General features: G+C 34.9%; 1 long non-coding RNA gene across 1 annotated transcript; it reads right to left on the reverse strand.

Annotated features, from left to right (window-relative positions):
* Positions 1-1,910: 1,910 nt before the first annotated feature.
* On the reverse strand, positions 1,911-14,410 carry LOC130605035 (uncharacterized). The gene is made up of 3 exons (XR_008973596.1): positions 13,381-14,410; positions 5,353-5,548; positions 1,911-5,083 (listed from the first exon to the last, which is right to left on the reverse strand). It is a non-coding gene; the product is annotated as an uncharacterized LOC130605035 (long non-coding RNA).
* Between the last annotated feature and the right edge of the window lie 3,620 nt (positions 14,411-18,030).

Consider the following 18,030-nt stretch of genomic DNA (forward strand, 5'->3'; position numbering starts at 1 on the left):
GTTCCTGTGGCTTGGTGGTGGTATAATTATTTGGTTTTTTATTAGGATTTTGCTATTCTTTTTATAGAAACAAATTCATTGAGGTCAGTTAGAATTTATTAATAATTATAACATTGTTGTGAAATTATGAGGGTTGTTACATCTTGTTTGAACTGTTCAAGACAGCAGGATATATATGTAGTAGCTTCCTTAGACTTGGAGAAGACCTCTGAAAACTTCAACTTTGTGCATATCTATGTCTGGTGAAACAATATTTGTGCAAGTTAAACATTGAAAATAGTCCAAGAGCTGCCATTAATTTGAATTGATCTGAAATCATTATCTGGAACTGCCAGGAAACTGAAAAAATTATTTCCACAAGTCTTATCTGAGATAATATGTACCTTTTCTGGAATGTACAAGAATGTCACTATCATTACTGCTGCTAACTTCAACAGAACTTACATTCATTAAATATGAAAGAAAGTACTGAAGATAGGGTGCCTCTCTACTCAGAAGAGACTTTGGTAATACAACCATATCTGTTTACGCTCCTTCTCTGTATGTGGTGAATGCAGTACAAGAAGAAGCCTCTCTGGAGTATTACTGAGTAAAATAGTCTTCTAACAACATAAAGGAAACTATACATCAAGTTGTGTAAACCTGTGTAATGATAAATGTCTAACAAAACTTTGTATATGGAGCAGACCAAACACACTGCCAATTGTTTTGGTCTTGCCAGCTATGTTCCCTCAGCAGCTGACAGCTTTTGTGATTTTTTCAGTCTATTTTACTAGAGGTGATAGGGTTACACTGGCATGTATTCCAGATCTATTAGAAAGCTGCCTGCATTTAAGGCTCAGTGATCTCTGTAGATTCTTTCAAGTCAGTACTCCTACGTTCCTTACCAAAACTTTCCTAGAGTAACATCACCTCTACTGTAATGCCAGGTGAAAGCCAAGATCAATAAATTAATTTCTCTACATTTGATTCTTTGTATGACATGTTGACACCATTAAATTGATCATTATGACTTACTGTTTTCCTTATCATAGCCTTCCTCAATAACTCTGGCAAGTTAGACAGAATTGAAACCAAGCAATAATTTTTATTTAATTGACTGTAAGAAATCTTTTCAAAATTCATAGCATTCAAAATTTTCAAAGAAAGATAGAAACATTTATTTCCAAGCATTTTCAGTTGAAAACAACTCATATTCTCATTATTCCACTAAAAATTTTGGGTTATACAGTGTTTTGATGAAAAAATTAAGACAGGTTTTATTATTATTATTATAATGCATATGTATATTACTGTTTACTTTCCTGTTCATTTATTTTTAAGACTAGAGCTCAAATTTCCAAAGGTAGCTAGTTGAGTTAGATGCCTAAATAATCCCATATATGTGACACTACGTCTCAGTCAGATCAAGGTTTAAAACCTGAATAATATATTGGGAATAACACTTGTAGGTTATTCAGTTTTCATCACATTTTTTACTCTTTTTAAAAGACTTTGGAAACTCAGCATTTCTATTTGCTAAGATGGTGGATAACATGCTTTGTTCAGACATGGGAATGCTCTAGGAATGAACTAATAACTAAGGATAAACTGTTCTCTTGCAACACTTGATGTCAGGAGTGTGATCTATTTCAGTTCCAAAAAAACCCAAAATAGTTCTGCAGTGTTACTCAGGAAAACCCTTCAGTTTAGTGTCCCTTATTTACCCCCTCCATATTACAGAGTTCATACTGGTAGCCTTTTTTGCTCAGACATGAAATATAATTCCTATAATTACCAGACTGTTATACATTAATGTTTCTTACCATGCTACTCAAGACTTTCCCTTTTGCAGTTGTCCTGCAAGTTTCCTGGAAGAACCAAAATCCTCTGAGACTATCACCTGATAGTTGTGGAACCAGCTGAAAAAAATTTCTAATTTATATCAGTTCTTCTTGGATAATATGCACTGTGGGGAAAGATCACAGCCAAGAGGGAGGGAAATTTAAATTATTCACTGGAGAGATAGTATAACATTTGTGAGGAAACTAAAACTATTACTATGAGACACAGGCTACATCTCTCATTGTTTCATGGAGTAAAAAGACCAGCAAAAATATATGCATCATTCAAAACCTAACAAATAAAACCTTCTATTTGATGTGAGTAGAATGTCCTTGCACTGCTTTTTGTACACTGGCATTTTATCAGTGGCATTTTGAAGACACAATGTCTTCCCTTTTCACTCTGGCATAATGAGTTCAATCACTCCATACCAGGAGTACTGTTTTACAAGCAAGCATGAGGGACTACTTCAGATTGTCCTACAGCTGAGCATCCACATCATTTATCTGGAAGGAACATGTTCAGATAGCCATTAGGCAGAAGAGGTGATTGGACCCATGCCTGCCATACCCTGGATGAATGGTAAACAATCTACCTGGGGTGGGATGGAAAGAAAATGATCTTTCACTCTTACCTACTGTTACTGCACATTTCCTCTGTGAAAAAGACTGCTTTCAGGAGCAGTTTTACGATAATGAATTTTATTGTCCTACATTGTCTCCCTGAAATCTAACCATGTAAATATTACCCCCCAGAGACTTAGGAGAAATCTCTCTTTGCAGCTATTTTCCACGAGCTATTTTGATAACATTTAGTCTATGTTATGGTTTTATGGACCCCATTGTCAGCTTTCTCTCCCCACAGACTTCATATAGGGAAATGAAGCACCTGGATTCCAGTCAGTGGCAGGTTTGGTGCTGCAAGAACCAGTCAACATTTTGATGCCTAAAAATGTTTTGCAGTAAAGTTTTATAACCTCAAGATTTTGACAACCTTTACAATTTTAAGGAAGTGGGATAAAACTATCTCAGAAGTGGTTACGAAAGCTGGGGACACTTTTGTTAACTGAGCTGTCATTTTGGCATGGTTTCAAGTCTATGACACTAAAAAAATATTGCATCACAAAATAGCCAATTTCACAGGATCTTAGCATGGAATATACCTAAGAATATGAGGTCAACCTGTGCTTGTTATCTCATAGAGATTAAAAAAAAATGCCAAACAAACTAAAAACCCCAACCTAGCAGAGGGTTAATTTAAAACTAAGACGAAGCTACTTTCAGGCAGTAATGTTTTTTAAACCTTCCTTTATAATTTTTGCTTATCAAGGAGTGCCCTTCTGGTATATCAACTGAGCCAAGACTGAGTTCTCAAATACTATGATGGCTTCTGTTAATTAGATAGTTTATCTGTGATGAGTTGTTGACACTGAGATGATTTGTGTTAAATAATTTTAAAATATTCTGTGGGGCACTAACTTAGAAGCATTGTTTGTTCATATTCCAGGCCCCGGCTTCAATCTTTTTTACAGCCCTCAACAGAAGTGAAGTTGATGCTTCAACAAAGTTCTTTAAGTCAGAACAAGTAACATCACAAAGATATTTTTGAGTAACTGGAAATCTCTGTAATAATTTTGTCTTTTTATAGTCTGGGCTTTAGTTTAATGCCATAAAATTTGAAGAACGTTTTTGGTAATATTATTTAAATATATTAAGTTTTGCTAGTTTAGCATTTCTTAAGTATTTCTTTCGTGATGTTTTCCCATCCATCACCAGTTCATCAATTCAGGGCAAAATGAAGTAAAGACTGGCAGAATATGACATTTCTTTCTACTAGGGTGCTATAGTTTTATACACGTTCTTATCTCTTGATGGGCTTTAACAAGAAAGGTGGATAGGCTGGGTTTTAGTTGTGAAATACACTGTTTGTTACAAAAATACACACACTGTACTTCAGAGATGCTTACTAAGTATTACACTGTTTGAAAAAAAAAAAAAGTAAGCTTTCATGTGGATGAACCAAGTGTAAACACTTACAGATAGGAAGTACTCTGTCACCATATTAAAAGGAGCACATCGTTATTTGTTCTTCTTGTTCTTCTACTCCATAAATTAGTTCTCCCTTCCTATCTCACTTCTCTGTTCTTATATTTTTTTACCACCACATTTCTCTTATTTTCTTATTCCCCCTTTCAACAAAAATGATACCTTTCTTTCTGACTGTTTTAATCCAATTTTCACTTGTTTGCCTCCACTGTCTCTCTAGTCTTTAAGCCCCAAATGCTCCCTTTTCCTTCTCAACGTCCCATCCTTCCTGAGTGGGAGTTCTGCCCATGCCGCTATAACACCTCAGACTCTGTTGTGATCTCCATTCTGCATTTGCACATGGATACAGTCCCCTAATTGAGAGACTTTTTTTTTTATTAAAAGCATTAGACATTTATATGTAGGAATAACACTTGCAGAGACATTCTCTAGGTTAAAAGTTAAAAGGGATGTCAATCATCATACTTCAGAACATAAACAGATTGCCAGCGTGGGTTGAAAAGGAATTTTCCCCACATAAAGTCATAGAAGTTTGCAATAGGAAAGAACTAATAGGTCAGGTGATCCATCTACCTGCCAATTCAAGCTTCTTCCCCACCACGTATTTTGCTGATCCTTTGACCTCTCAAAAATCTCAAGCAATTGGATTATTAATGCTTCCCCGTAGAGATTATACAGTCATTTAGTGCAACTAGTTTGCTCCCCAGATTTTTTCAGGTAGACAGCCTAAACTTTCTTTCACTACTTTTATTCAACTAGTCTTAATATCACTCCTTTCTATCACATTAAATAACATTTATCACCTGCCCTATTTTTTACACCTTTCTAGTGAATATAAATTGCTGTTATGGCCTGTTTAATGATTCTTACCTAACCTATTACTTGCCTTTAGCTAAACAAACAATTGTTTTCAGTATTATCTCTGCTTAAAATTATACTTTTGTAACTATAATGCACATGAGAAGAGTCACCTACAATGACTGGAGGCAAACCAGAGCTTCTGAATACATATACACATACACATAAATAGATTTGTCAACAAGAATATTCATATATGTGATACACTTACACCTATGCAAAATGAATGTGCGACTAACTGTTATCATTCTTTATAAGACAGCCCTTTCAGCTATGCGAATGTTTCTGTGGTACTCTGTTCTGCCCTGCAATTCTTTGATCAGGAAGGAAGATAGCTTTCCAAATCAGGTCTCTGTCTCTTCAGTGGTAAAAAAAAAAAAAAAAAATTAAATTGTTTGGGGATGAACAATGACAAATTTTCAATAAAATAAAAAATACAGAGAAAAGCTTTAAACCTTGATGGGGAGGTTAAACAGGTAAATGAGTTCTATATGTCCCTTCCTGGACCACTTATAAATCGCCCCACAGAACACTAACATTAGTGAAACCAGAATGTTCCAGTAGGTTTTAAAATTCTTATATCCCAGCTTGTAAACAAGGGGAAGATAAAAAATGCACAGGTAACTCTGAAGCAAGCAGGAGAATATTTTGCCTAGGTCTTGAAAGGACACATGTTCTTGTAGATATGACAGAGGACAGGGTGAGAAAGCACTGCATTGCTGTCCAAAGGTATCACACGAGTTTTCTGTTATTTCAGTAACATGACAGAAGAATGAATACAAAGATATAACTCTTCTTGTACTCTGTGCTAGTTATAGCACCTAGGAGTAAGAAAACCAACAGAGTGAATATTAACCCTTGCCGCAAACAGCTTTCAACTACTAACTCCAGTTTCTGTTTTCCAAGACAAATGTAACCCTCCACTCTTCTAAACCTCATATAATCATTTTTCTAGAGCTATGGTTTTTGAGGTGTAAGGCTATATTACAGAGATATTTTGAAAGTCTTGTGGTCAAATTCTAAGCAGCTGTTACCAGATGAAAGCAGCTAGTTACCTTCACTGCACTCCCTAGTACTTAAGATACATTCAAATTTCAGGACATAAGACCAGTGGTCTAGTCTGTTCACACAGCAAAAATAGATTGCAACAGTTCTCTTGTAAAAGTATGCTGAAGAGTGTTGTATAGAACTTTATAATGTAGGTCAATTTCTATTATAATTCTAACAAGCAAGTATGTAATATACTCTGAAGACAGGTGATGAAATGGTTACTATAAATTATCCTAACAAGACTCATTTCTGTAACTCTATTTTTATATCTTTACATCCTTTGTAGGTTAGCGTAAACACAATTAATTAATCATGAAAAGCAACTCCTACAGAGAAGAAGAGGGATTTTAGCTTCCAAAGCAACTTCCCTGCCAGACCTGAAAAATCTTATTCATTGTCAAGTAGTGTCACTCTTCTTAGCCAGCCTTTGATACCATGAGGTACAGCAACCAAGAATTGCAGCTGTCTGCCTGTTTTTTTGACATGGATACAGGATTGAAATATACTGGGCTATTTGCACCATCTGGTACATGCATTTCAGTTGAATGAAAGCAGATGAACTCCTGGGCACTTTGGTGATGAAACACCAGGAGAAAAGAAAACAAAACCCAGAAGACAAAAAAAGTGTTAGTGAGGAAAAGAAGCTGAATTGATCTAATTTCTGGAATATGGAAGACCATCTTCTAGGTTTCCTTACACTTGACATGGGACTGTATGTTTGACTCCTTGCACGTTTTGCATAAGAATGTGTTAGATTAAGCAGAATGTTCTAATGATCCTTTTTAGTTTTGAAATCTAGGGATCTATAAATATGTATATATCTATGTTGCTGTGACTATGATTTGCAGCTGTCAATCAGTTTGCCTTTATGGCTGTAAATTTTCATTTCACTAGATTTTTTTTGCATAGTCTTCTAAAAAGAATAAAAGTCTACTCCACATCTCCACATTTTAGACAGAAGAGTAATGCCTGATTAACAGTATGCTGAGAGGTGTCACATTCACATTAACACTGATGTGTGAACCAGTGGTCAAATGGCAGATTACATGTCTGTCACAACACATCAGGGCAGTGTTCCAGTCTGCCAGCTTTACCCTGCCCAGCTTCTTCAAACAAAGAGTTCTTCTGAAAAATGTAGCACAAAAAGAATGTTGAGCCTCTGGGGGAAAAAGAAGTCTGTCTCACGGTCAAGATTTTCAAAGTCTCAGTAACATCAAATGGCAGAAGGGGTTACTCACAGCCACATAACCTTGCAGGTTAATGGATGTCTAACGCAAATGTTGCATATGTGGCCTTATCAAAGATTTTCTGTATAACTATATTGCTGAAAAAGCACTATGGCTGGCATATTTCAGTTTGGAGAAAGGATGCCAAGTCTATCAAGGCTAGAAAAACTGACCCAGTTCCAAGAGAAAACGCAAGGTTTTGGATTATCATTTGAAGCCAGAAATTCCAGTTCATTTGAAATATCATGAAAAGTGTCCTCTTGTGTGAAGGACAGTTTTTGGTGGGTTTTGAATTGTTTGTTTGTTTGGGTGATTCGGTTGGTTTGGGTTTTTTTTTTAGTGAATAATTAACTAGCTGCTTGATTCCTTATATAGCATATAGTCACACCTGAAACTGAAGTAACTTTTAGTGGTTAATGATGTCTGAAGACAATACACATAATGAAGCAGAACACATTTTCAATCCCTTGGATGTTTTCATATATTAAAAGCAAAATTTTAGACAGTAATTGTAATATTGTTTGCAAAATCAAAAACACTATCTCAGGGTTTAAAAATGCTTTCTGGAGAGTTGTAAACATCATGCTCACTTGGATAGTGCCTGGCTTCTTACATGCTTTAAGCCCCAAAAGATCTGCTGAACTTTTCCTGGAAGTTAAATTGTTGTTCCAGTAGTACTCTCACTGCACAGAATGAAAGATATCCAGTCTAAAATATTGAAAACACTTAAATTGCCCCTTGTTATTTTCCTTATCATTATTATTACTGCTGGTAGCAATAGTAGTTTTGTGTTATACCTTAGTTACTGGACTGTTCTTAACCCATGGGATTTACATTCTTTCGATTCTCATCCCTATTCCTCCAGGAGCCGGGGGGGAAAGAAGGGGAGGAGTGAGTGAGTGGCTGCATGGTTCTGAGTTACTGGCTGGGCTTAAACCATAACAAACATAAAAGTTAAGTTTTATTTTCAAGAACACCCAGATTACATAGATCTTCTTTACAGTATAAAAATATTCTTTTAAGAATATTATCAAAATATGATACACGTAAACAGTTAGCATATGAGCCAGTATTTGAACAAAGCCCCAGATGAATAGTTCTGTCTTGGCTTATCTCTTGTTATTATGTTCATTATGTTATTATATTCATTATGTTATTATGAATGTACTATATACAATGGATATGCTATGTATACTCTCTCTACTTAATAATATAGAATACATGTTCTCCATTCTATAAAATATTGTATATTATTACATAGAAATATGGTACTTCTTATATAGTCATTATTTGGATTTTTACATCAATTCTGCATGGATACATATTTCCATACAAATTATTGCAAAATTCAGTCCACTGTATCAACTTTTGCTTTTACTAAAATCCCTTCTCTACTCTGAATTTAAAATATTAAGGAATACCTATACAGTTTCCAAGATCTAGGAATTTATATAGTGCGTAGACATTTACTTCAGTATATTACGGTGATAGGAATGGACTTTAATGATTTTCCCTTTATTTAACTATAAATTATTATTTCATTAGAAGGAAAAAATACCACTGATTTGTTAGTGAAACAAAGTTCAACAACACTCAGATGAGCCACAATTCAGTTTGTCAGGCTTGGCTTCCTTTCATCATTTTTTTTTCTTCCTGACACTATGAACCTGCTGCTACTGTCGTAAGATGTAAAGTTTCTGTACACATTTTACTTCTCATTTTGTATGAATGGCTCCTATGTCTTGAGGCATAGAAATGTTATTTTCTATGGATTGAATTTAGGTTTCTCAGGAATAGCGTAGGTATGGCATGTTACAAGCAGAAAGATTAGCTGGAGGGTCTGAATTCTACCTCTAGCTATCTTCTTTCTAATTCACTTAAAGTCTCTTAAATAATTATTCTTAAGCAAAGGTCTCACTGTATCCTATAGCAGTATACATAAAAAGCAACTATCTCACTGTATCCTATAGCAGGATACATAAAAAGCAACTATAGCTGTGCAGCACAGCATGGTCTTATACATGATACAGCAGTACAATATTTTACATTCAGAAAGTAGATAAAAAAGGTGCACAGCATAAATGAAATGTTTTCACTGACATTAACTGAATTTATTCACATATTCAAAGACAGATAATGAAATGTATTTTAAGCTCTCATGAATGAATACTTGAGCAATGTAAAAGAAATATTAAAGTATTTAATATTATTCTGGTAGGAAGAGGAGAGGTATACATGTATAAAATTATTCTCAAAAAAAAATCGGAACTGATACATGGAGTTTATTAGCTGTGAAGAACCTTAGTAAAAATAGCAATGAAATTGTACATACAAGTGCAATTTTCATAAATATTTATTATTGGTCAGCTCTGTTTCTTTTAAGTTTCATGCACATTCTCAGTAATTTCTGCAGAGTTTCTTGAACTGTAGGACAAGATTGGTGGGGAGAATTATGTTCTTGAAGTAGCAGTGAGGCATCTAAACAAAGCAACAGTATTTTATTCTGTAGCATTCATAAAATCCTTACTGAACTGATGTATGTGTCTAGAGCTACTTAGTATCTATTTTTTTTACAAATAGTATTCCTGTAATGTCTTGTTAGACACATGCTGACCAATCTATACTTTCAAAACACGAGGGAAAGTATCAACTAACACCCTAAACCCAGTGTAATTCACTGATTAATTTCACAAACCTGCCTGTGGGTCCTGAAAATATTGCCTATATTTATCTGTCAAATACAGACTGAAGTGATTTAAATTATCCTTGTCAAAGGTTTGTTTTTGTTTCTGTAGTTCACTTAAAAATATTTACATGCATGGTATTATTATAATATAATGTATAATCTGTTAATTATTTTTAACATCTAGGATAAGAAAACATACAAATGTTCCAGTTATTATTAGAATTGTTATTCTATTGAATTACGAACCTCAAATATACCAAACTGCCATGATTGTTGGAAAAACTGGAACCAACTCACACTCTCAACTCTGAAGTGGTGCAGGTATATTTTGTATCAAATTTGTGAAGAGGAGTACAACCTACATGTGTGTCTTTATGCAAGTCCAGATAAGCAGTGTTTAACCCACTTTAGTTTAAAAGCCTTTCAGCAAAATGCGTGATGACTACACATGCTATGAAAAATAATCTTCGACCAACCACATGCTGTGTAAGGGTACCAGTGAAACACTTCATAAACAGACAGAATGCAAACATGCACAAACACACAAACCACTAATGCCATAAAAAACCTCAAGCACAGTACAAACAAAATGCATGCCAAGAAACCTGCTTAAAATTTTCTATTATAGAAAAATACACTTTCAATGTCTGAAAATTTACTTGACTACTCACTGTACAATAAACAAACCTATGTGAAGTCCATAATGTTCTGTGAATGAAAATTCTATCAAGATCCACATATTGTTTAATATTCACTGTCCCTGGATAGTTATATGTTATATATGATCTTTAGAGTAGCTGTTCTTGTTCTCCATGTATGTCACTTAATAAAAATAAGAAACATATACATGATATATGATCATGTGTCCCCTGTATGCTTATCACATTTATAAAATAACTGTAATTGTTAGGTAAGATTTCGGTACTCAGCAAATATAACAATCTAAATCATGGAACCAATTCACTCCTGATATAAATCTGGTTACTTCAACACCACTTGGCATTGGTAGGTAAATTAATTTCTATATAGAATTTAAAGGTAGAGTTTTGGTCTTAATGGGGCCAATTATGGTGTATATGTGAACCACTACCATGCTTTTGAAAACACCTAAGGCCTCACAATGGCATCACAAAGCCAAGCACTTCAGTACCTAACGTGGCACTCTGCTGCCAAGTGAAACCCTTAGCCCATACTTGGCAGGCAGACTGGTTGCAGACAAATCTGAATAGGATTATACTGAAAAACTGAGAAGGTTGTAATTAAGTAGGAAATACAGAGAAGAAATTCAGAGCCCAGAACCTGTCCCTCAGAAGGAGTTAGGTCTATCAGTTCAGTTTGTATGCTAGAGTTAAGTCTGAGGCTCCTCCTTAGAGTCTCTTCTGGGGGAGGTTGTGAGTTAGCAGCCAGATTTAAGATAGTAATGGCAAATCCTGTAATTTCATGAAAAACATTCCCAGATTCTTTCTATATTCTTTCACTATTAATGTGGCAAACAGCAGGACAGCGTTGTGGCAGGCATATTTAATGAATGGCCAAATACGTAACTACTGACTCTAGTCTTTGCTGAAGCTCTGACTGATTTTTATTTTTCTTCTCACAGAGGTGTTATGTTCATGCAACCTTCAGGAATGTTAGCATCATCAGTCCTTAAAAAAACTCAGATACACTGACCAAATGTTTGCAGGAAAAACTGTAGAAGAGGGCAGGTAAAAAGAGGGACTGGTGGTACATGTCTGATTTCTTAAGGCTAAACCTACTCTATTATGCCACTAGAGTAGCACAACAAGAAGGCTTAATGAGCACAGTGAAAACATGTATGGCCTCCAAGTAAGCTAGTATAAGAAAATGACTAAATTAAACCAGTGATCAGTTTCACTGATGACTAAGACAACTGCAGTGTGGGCTCTGATTTGTAAATTCTGATGACTCGTTCTGAGACAATTTAACCAAGTGTCCATCCAGGTAGGAGAAGTCACTATTCCCATGGTAGGAACAGGACCTTCATTCCCCTGATGCTGCTGTTTATAATTAAGCATTTTAAAACAAATGCAATTAGTGGTCTTGCAAAGTAATGTAGAATTTCACATCCCAGATTGGCTGAAAATTGATACGTCACCTCCTCATCCCTACTGTTCAGCAGATGCCTCAAGAGAATTATCATTTAAATTCAACAAATATCATGAATCTTCATTACCAGATTGCACTGATTAAACTAGTCAGATTCTAAATTAATTCAATTAAATGGGCGTAACTTTTGTACTACAGCTCAGTCCTCAGAAAAGAGCCACTTGTTAATTAGATTATTTACTGTTCTTTGTTTTTAACACTTGTTTAATTAGAAAATGAATAAACAGTAAGAAGTAAGGACCTTTTGTAAATTTTCATTGAAGGAATCACTGTGTGCCAAAAACATGTTTCTGAATACTCTTCAGGAGTAGGAAAATCTTCAGGAGAAGGTGGCAAACCAAGCTATCACTGTTATTTTGGAATTTAGAGATAAAAAAATAAAATAAAAAAAAAAAATTGACCAGGTGGAGATGGAAAGAAGTGGGAGTTTCTGAGTTTTTTTCCAGACCTTTTTCTAAATCAGAATTAAGTAACAAGATAGTTATTTTCCTTTTGTTTACCCTTCAGATCTTGCTTATACACAGCTTTAAATGTTCTCCTTTATTACTTATGCATCTTTATTATCTATTTATTTTCTTCCCCAGTGACTGTCTGCTTCTGAAGAATACTGATTAAGATGAACTCTGAATGCCTGCCCATTCTCAGCAGAAGCAAGGTTGGTTGTTTTGGTTTTTTTTTTTTCAGTTTTTCTCTCCAACTAAAAATCAGCTTGGGACAATCAATGCTACTGCATGCTTTCAAATTGAGATCAGGGAATTTACTGGCTAGTCCAAAATCCAACATTATGCTTTTGTAAATTTAGAAAGGACTTTGTCTTCTTGATAGTACAATTCTGACACACAGTTTTTTGGTTTTTTTTGTTGGTTTTTGTGGTGCTCTTTTCCCCCTCAAACATAAGGAAGTTGCTGGAGATACTGCTATTGTATTCCTTGGTTTTTTAAGTGGTTGCCTGCTTTCCCAAATTGCTTTGTAGTAACAATCCTTGCTTGTTGCAGTGAAGTAACGCCAGTTTATATTGAGAAAAATAGAACAGCTAAAGCTTTGGCATGGGTAAGTAGTATCTGTGTGAAACCATGCTTGATTTGGAAGGTTTTGGCTATGGTGGTGCAAATCCCTTGACACAACTTCAGACTGTATGTCAATAGGGTATATTCAAGTTTCTTCATGATAACTGAGCATGACTCAGTGATTAAAGATGTTGGGTGACCTGACATCTCTGGAGCTCTGCTACAGAAAACAGTCACGGCCAGAAGCACTTAAACCCACACATTTGTCTATGTGTTATTAATGTCATCCGTAGTGGCAAATACAATATATAGTTTTAAAAAATAATGCTCTATTTTTTTAAGCTGGATTTATAAAGTCCAAATGTTTACTTAGAAATTAAACATTTTGGTACTGGGGCCTCTAGGATATGTTGGCAGTGGAAAAACTAACCTACACCAGATGGCAGAGGTTAAAGAAATACTATAAAATATGGCTTCTATTCATACAGTTCTCAGACAAACAGAACCCCAAGCAGAAAAAAAAACTGTGAAAGTGGAAAACCTTTTCATTTGCTTACATTTCTCTTTGCTACTCAGCAAACCTGAGAGGTATTGTATCATCACGTATCAAGAAAGTAATATGCCAGATTGTTGTAACAGGTGGAATATGTTTGTTTGTAACACGTTGAATCTGAAATAAAGAAAGGACCAAAGTTACAAAAACATTTACAAATTGTTAAGTACCTCAGTTTTGTACCTGCAAAGCTTACTGCATAAATGAGAATCTGAGACAATAGCTGCATTTTGCACAGAAAATATAAAAATTAAATTCTCATTCTTTCACAGGTTCAGTTAATTGGTCTAGGTGAACACGTAAGCTAAGGAGAGACTTCTACTTAGCATTTTTAGTTAATTATTTCATAAATATAAGAGATAATTTTTTTATCTAGACTTCATCCTATTTTACCTAAATTATATCATCTCTAAACTTCATCCTGAATTTTTGTATTTGTTTGAAAAGCCTCTTAAAATCACAACTGTTTTGTAACTTCAATGTACTTGACTTACACAGCATTTTATGAATCTATTGTTTTTATAATATAAATGTGCATCCTGATAAAAGAAACACTTCTTGTATACTTTTGTCACTTCAAAAAATCTGCTGTGAACCCAAGTCTGTAAAGCAAAATGTGTGATATAAACCATTTTCTTATCATATATGTAGTCATGTGATGTTTAAAAAAGAGAAAGGGGAAGAAAATGATGTGAACTTGGGCACAATGGACCATGCTGTCAAAAATATTCAGTTGTCAAAAATGCAGATGGCATAAAAGCACAGAAACAGATCAGTCGTTTGAGATTTTTTTTCTAATAAGAGCTATTGAGTGGAGTGTTAAAATTTATTAGATGCCTAAAAATGTGCGTGGGTACCCAGGTAAGGTTTTCTATGATACCTAAATACTTCTTGAAAATCCTTTTTATTTGAACAGTTAGGTACTTAATATGTTGAGAGACATAGTCCAATGTCCAAGATAGAAATAAATGTTTTCCCATATAAGCAGTGGTTAAAAAGGAAAACAGCAAGGTGTCTGAGGGGGTAAAAGCTCCCTGAAGTCTTGTCCTTTTCCTTAAATTTAAAAAAAAAAAAAATAATTAAAAAAAGAAGGGGGGAGGGGGTGGAAGCTGAAGCAAATTGAAAGCTCTGCACAATTAAAACAATGCTACTGTGTAGCTTTTAAGAATACTCATTAAAGATTTTATGTATTTGAATATTCTGACACTACTAAGGGCATTCGAAAGAACGATTAAGATCAGTAACAAGCTACCTGGCCAATCTCAAGAGTTCAGCTAGAGGTAGGCTCTGCTTTTTCCTTCCTGAGCTGTTCCTAAGAGACAGAGAGGAATCTTGAAATACAGAAAGTGTTTACAACTACTACGGCTGTTTCCTCCTTCTGCCCACTTTATTTTTGCCCCTTTTGCCTGTACAAGTAGTGGCATTTTGGTGTGAATACAAAGCCCCTTTGCAATGGATAGAGCCAGTGTTCATAATAAACTCATCTCCTATTGCTAGGCAACACAGAGCAATGTGAATTTGTCACTTCTGTTTGGTGCAACTTTCGATTTCACCTCCAACTGTAACAATATAGCCTGCTATATTTTAGATGCCACTGTGGTTGGATGCTATCCCAGGAAAGATGTGAACTACTACTGACAGGGAGTGAATGACTGGCAATGGGCATAAGCAGTTTTTTGATTCTTAAGCCTTGACATATAATTAATTGTTAGATTTATTCTTCTATGAAACTCATACTTTAGGATTCCTACTTACTGCCTTTTAGAAAAGGCAAATGGAACATAAAAATTTTCCGTGAGGCGAAGTTTTGTTTGCCTGTTCACCTTTTTTCGTGTAGAATTTGCTCTGTTCATATTTTTCTGTATCAGATGTCTTTTGGAGGTATAGAATTCAGATCTTAAGTAGCTTTGATCAATGGAACATAATTATTTCTAAAGCATATCCAACTATTTGTTTGAATATGTTCCTTACCTTAAGGAATTGAGGTTCAGATTACAATAGGTGCTGAGCAACTCTTATGCACTGTCGAATACCCCTATCGAATACCCCTGGCATCCAACCACACCAGTTGTCAAGGAGCTCAGATTATTGCAGATTGAATACATTAGTCACAATTTTTTCAATCTGAAACGACCCCGTCATTCAAGATACTGTAAGTTTAATGCTATTACATGCTATGTTGGCTTTTTTGATTAGAGGACTGATAAATTTCATTTTTAAATTTTGTGTGTCATTGTCTAACCTGGCTACTAGGTCTCAGCTGTTTGATCTTTGAAGAATTAGCTCTGTCTAGGGGCAAAAAAGGGAAAACTTAAAACCAGTATTGTTTCACCACCTTTGGATAAGATACAGCTAGAAAGAGGGACAAATTTATACTGCAAATAAAATATACCACGAAGAAATCAGCATCATCACCACACATTTATCTACATGTTTAGACACATTTCATGACCACATTAACTACAGAAATATCCCAAATAACTGAGAATCTTGGTAATATTTTAGTCTTTGCATATTTTCAGTGACTCACTGAAAACAAAAGGAGTTTCTGTAACTATATGAATGAACCATGGTATGTGCGTGTTCTTTTAAGAAAGGCCAAGGGTGCAGTTCTATTTTCTTAGCTCTGCTTTCATATTTATGTGTCTCATTTCCAGCTCATTGCTGATGCCTTAGTTGCACTATCCATCAACACTTTTATCCTCCTTGTTCCTCAAAAAGAACATAAAATCCTTTTTTATGTGGTGGTAATATTATTGCAAATAAAAGCAAATACCAAAATCTTTATTAGTCTGCCAAAATAATAAACTATTTAATAAAAGCATGCTGTAAAAATAAGGTCATTTGCATCACTCAAGTTTCTTGCAGGAAATACAGAGAATTAGTGGTCAAAAAGTACAAACTGACAGCAATTATTTCTGTTGTTGATCTAATGCTGCCTGAAAATGGGTTAAAAAATGCGCTGAGGTTTTGCAAGTTTGCTGTCTTTAAATGTTTGTTTTTAATGCTGTTGTATACAGAAGAGCCTGGGAGAATCACATTTTTCAAAGCTCTGCTTTTTTACCAATCTTCTCCATAATGGAGGAAGGAGAGACTGTGTATACCCTATTAGAAATCTTTACTGCGAAGCTCATAGTGACCTTCTGACTCCAATACTACCACAAGATTTACTATCCAAATATTTACTATATTTGTATTCCATATTAATTGTATTTGGTTAGGCTTTGTTTCAGCTTTAGCTATATAATTTTTTTCTTCCTTTTCCTTTTGTCATTCTTGCAGAGAGATCAATGCAAAGCTTCTATTTAAGAAGTTTGTGAAATGCTTCAAGTTAGTCAAAACATGCTTTTAAAATCATGTATCTAATGTCTGATACTTTTTTCTTGTTGTACTACAAACCTGACCATTATTTTCTCACTGCAGCTTCTCTCCCCATCTGGCAGTTCTGCAAATATGTTATTGATAAAGCACAGAAAAATCAGTTGCCGTGGTGAGGTTTAAACACTGTTTGTGATGTCCCTGCATACTTCCCCAGAAGAACCTGCATACAAACACCAAAAATAACCTAGTCTTAGAAATTTCTAAGATTATAAATAATCTTCTTGATCAGACAAAAAGCATTTACCTTAATTGCCATAATCTAAATGTTAGGAACTGATCATTGGAACAACTGAGTTAAAATGTTCCTGGAAAGACTTTTTTTTATACTTATCACAATGATGTTTTGTAACTTAGACATTTGTAAACCCCTGTAAACCTCAAATTACTCTGCAACGAATAGCTACCCCCACTTGACAGAAACAGAAACAAAGAGCAACAGAAGTCACATGAACGATCACACAACGATCAACAAGTTATTGACCAGAGAATAAAATTCCAAGATTCAGATCACTGGTGCTGTCTCAGTATTTTTGGGCTTTACTGCTTCTGCTTAAGCGCAATAGAGATGCTCCACTTATTTAGAGGATGAGACATGTATAGAGGTGAAATATTTTAAAAATACATTACATATATTGAAATGAGTACTTCATGGAGCCCTGTTAGTATATTCAATCATGCTTTAAACCATAAACCAGCCAGGAGTTACTCTCCCTGCTTCACAGGCTACAGACTGCCGAAAGCCGAATTAACTCTTCTGTGCAGGGTAGATAAAAAGCATGCATGCTATGCACGTTAGGAGCAGCACTTTTTTTTTTTAATTCTGAAAATGTGTAAATTTGGTATTTATATTTATTAATAGGTTGAGTAACTGCAACACCTGAGCTGGGTTATATATTCCAGTAAAGTCACCCATATCAGGCTAAATTAGTCATTTCCAAAGCTGACTTGTTTGGATACTGCTGTTGCTGGAGTAACAGCTCCCGGACATGTGCAGGACTCTAGTTCAGCAGGAAGGTGTTCAAGTCTTAAGATAACCATACACTGAAATACAGACATGTACAATGGTTTCAGAACACTCCATCCTTAATCAATTGCATGGTTTAAATTAAAAACACTTGCATTGTATGTGCTTAGTATTTATTGGGATTGCTATGCTATGTATATATCATTAAGACTAGCTGTACAGATGGACTTTAAAAGACTTAGATAATTGTATGAATGTTAATTAGGGCTTTGTCTATTCAGGCTAAGATATGTAACAATGGTATCACCA

Source organism: Pezoporus wallicus, unplaced genomic scaffold (assembly GCF_028554395.1).
Source record: "Pezoporus wallicus isolate ANWC-B61680 ecotype Strahan unplaced genomic scaffold, APGP_CSIRO_Pwel_v1 contig_5418, whole genome shotgun sequence".
Lineage (NCBI taxonomy): Eukaryota > Metazoa > Chordata > Aves > Psittaciformes > Psittacidae > Pezoporus > Pezoporus wallicus.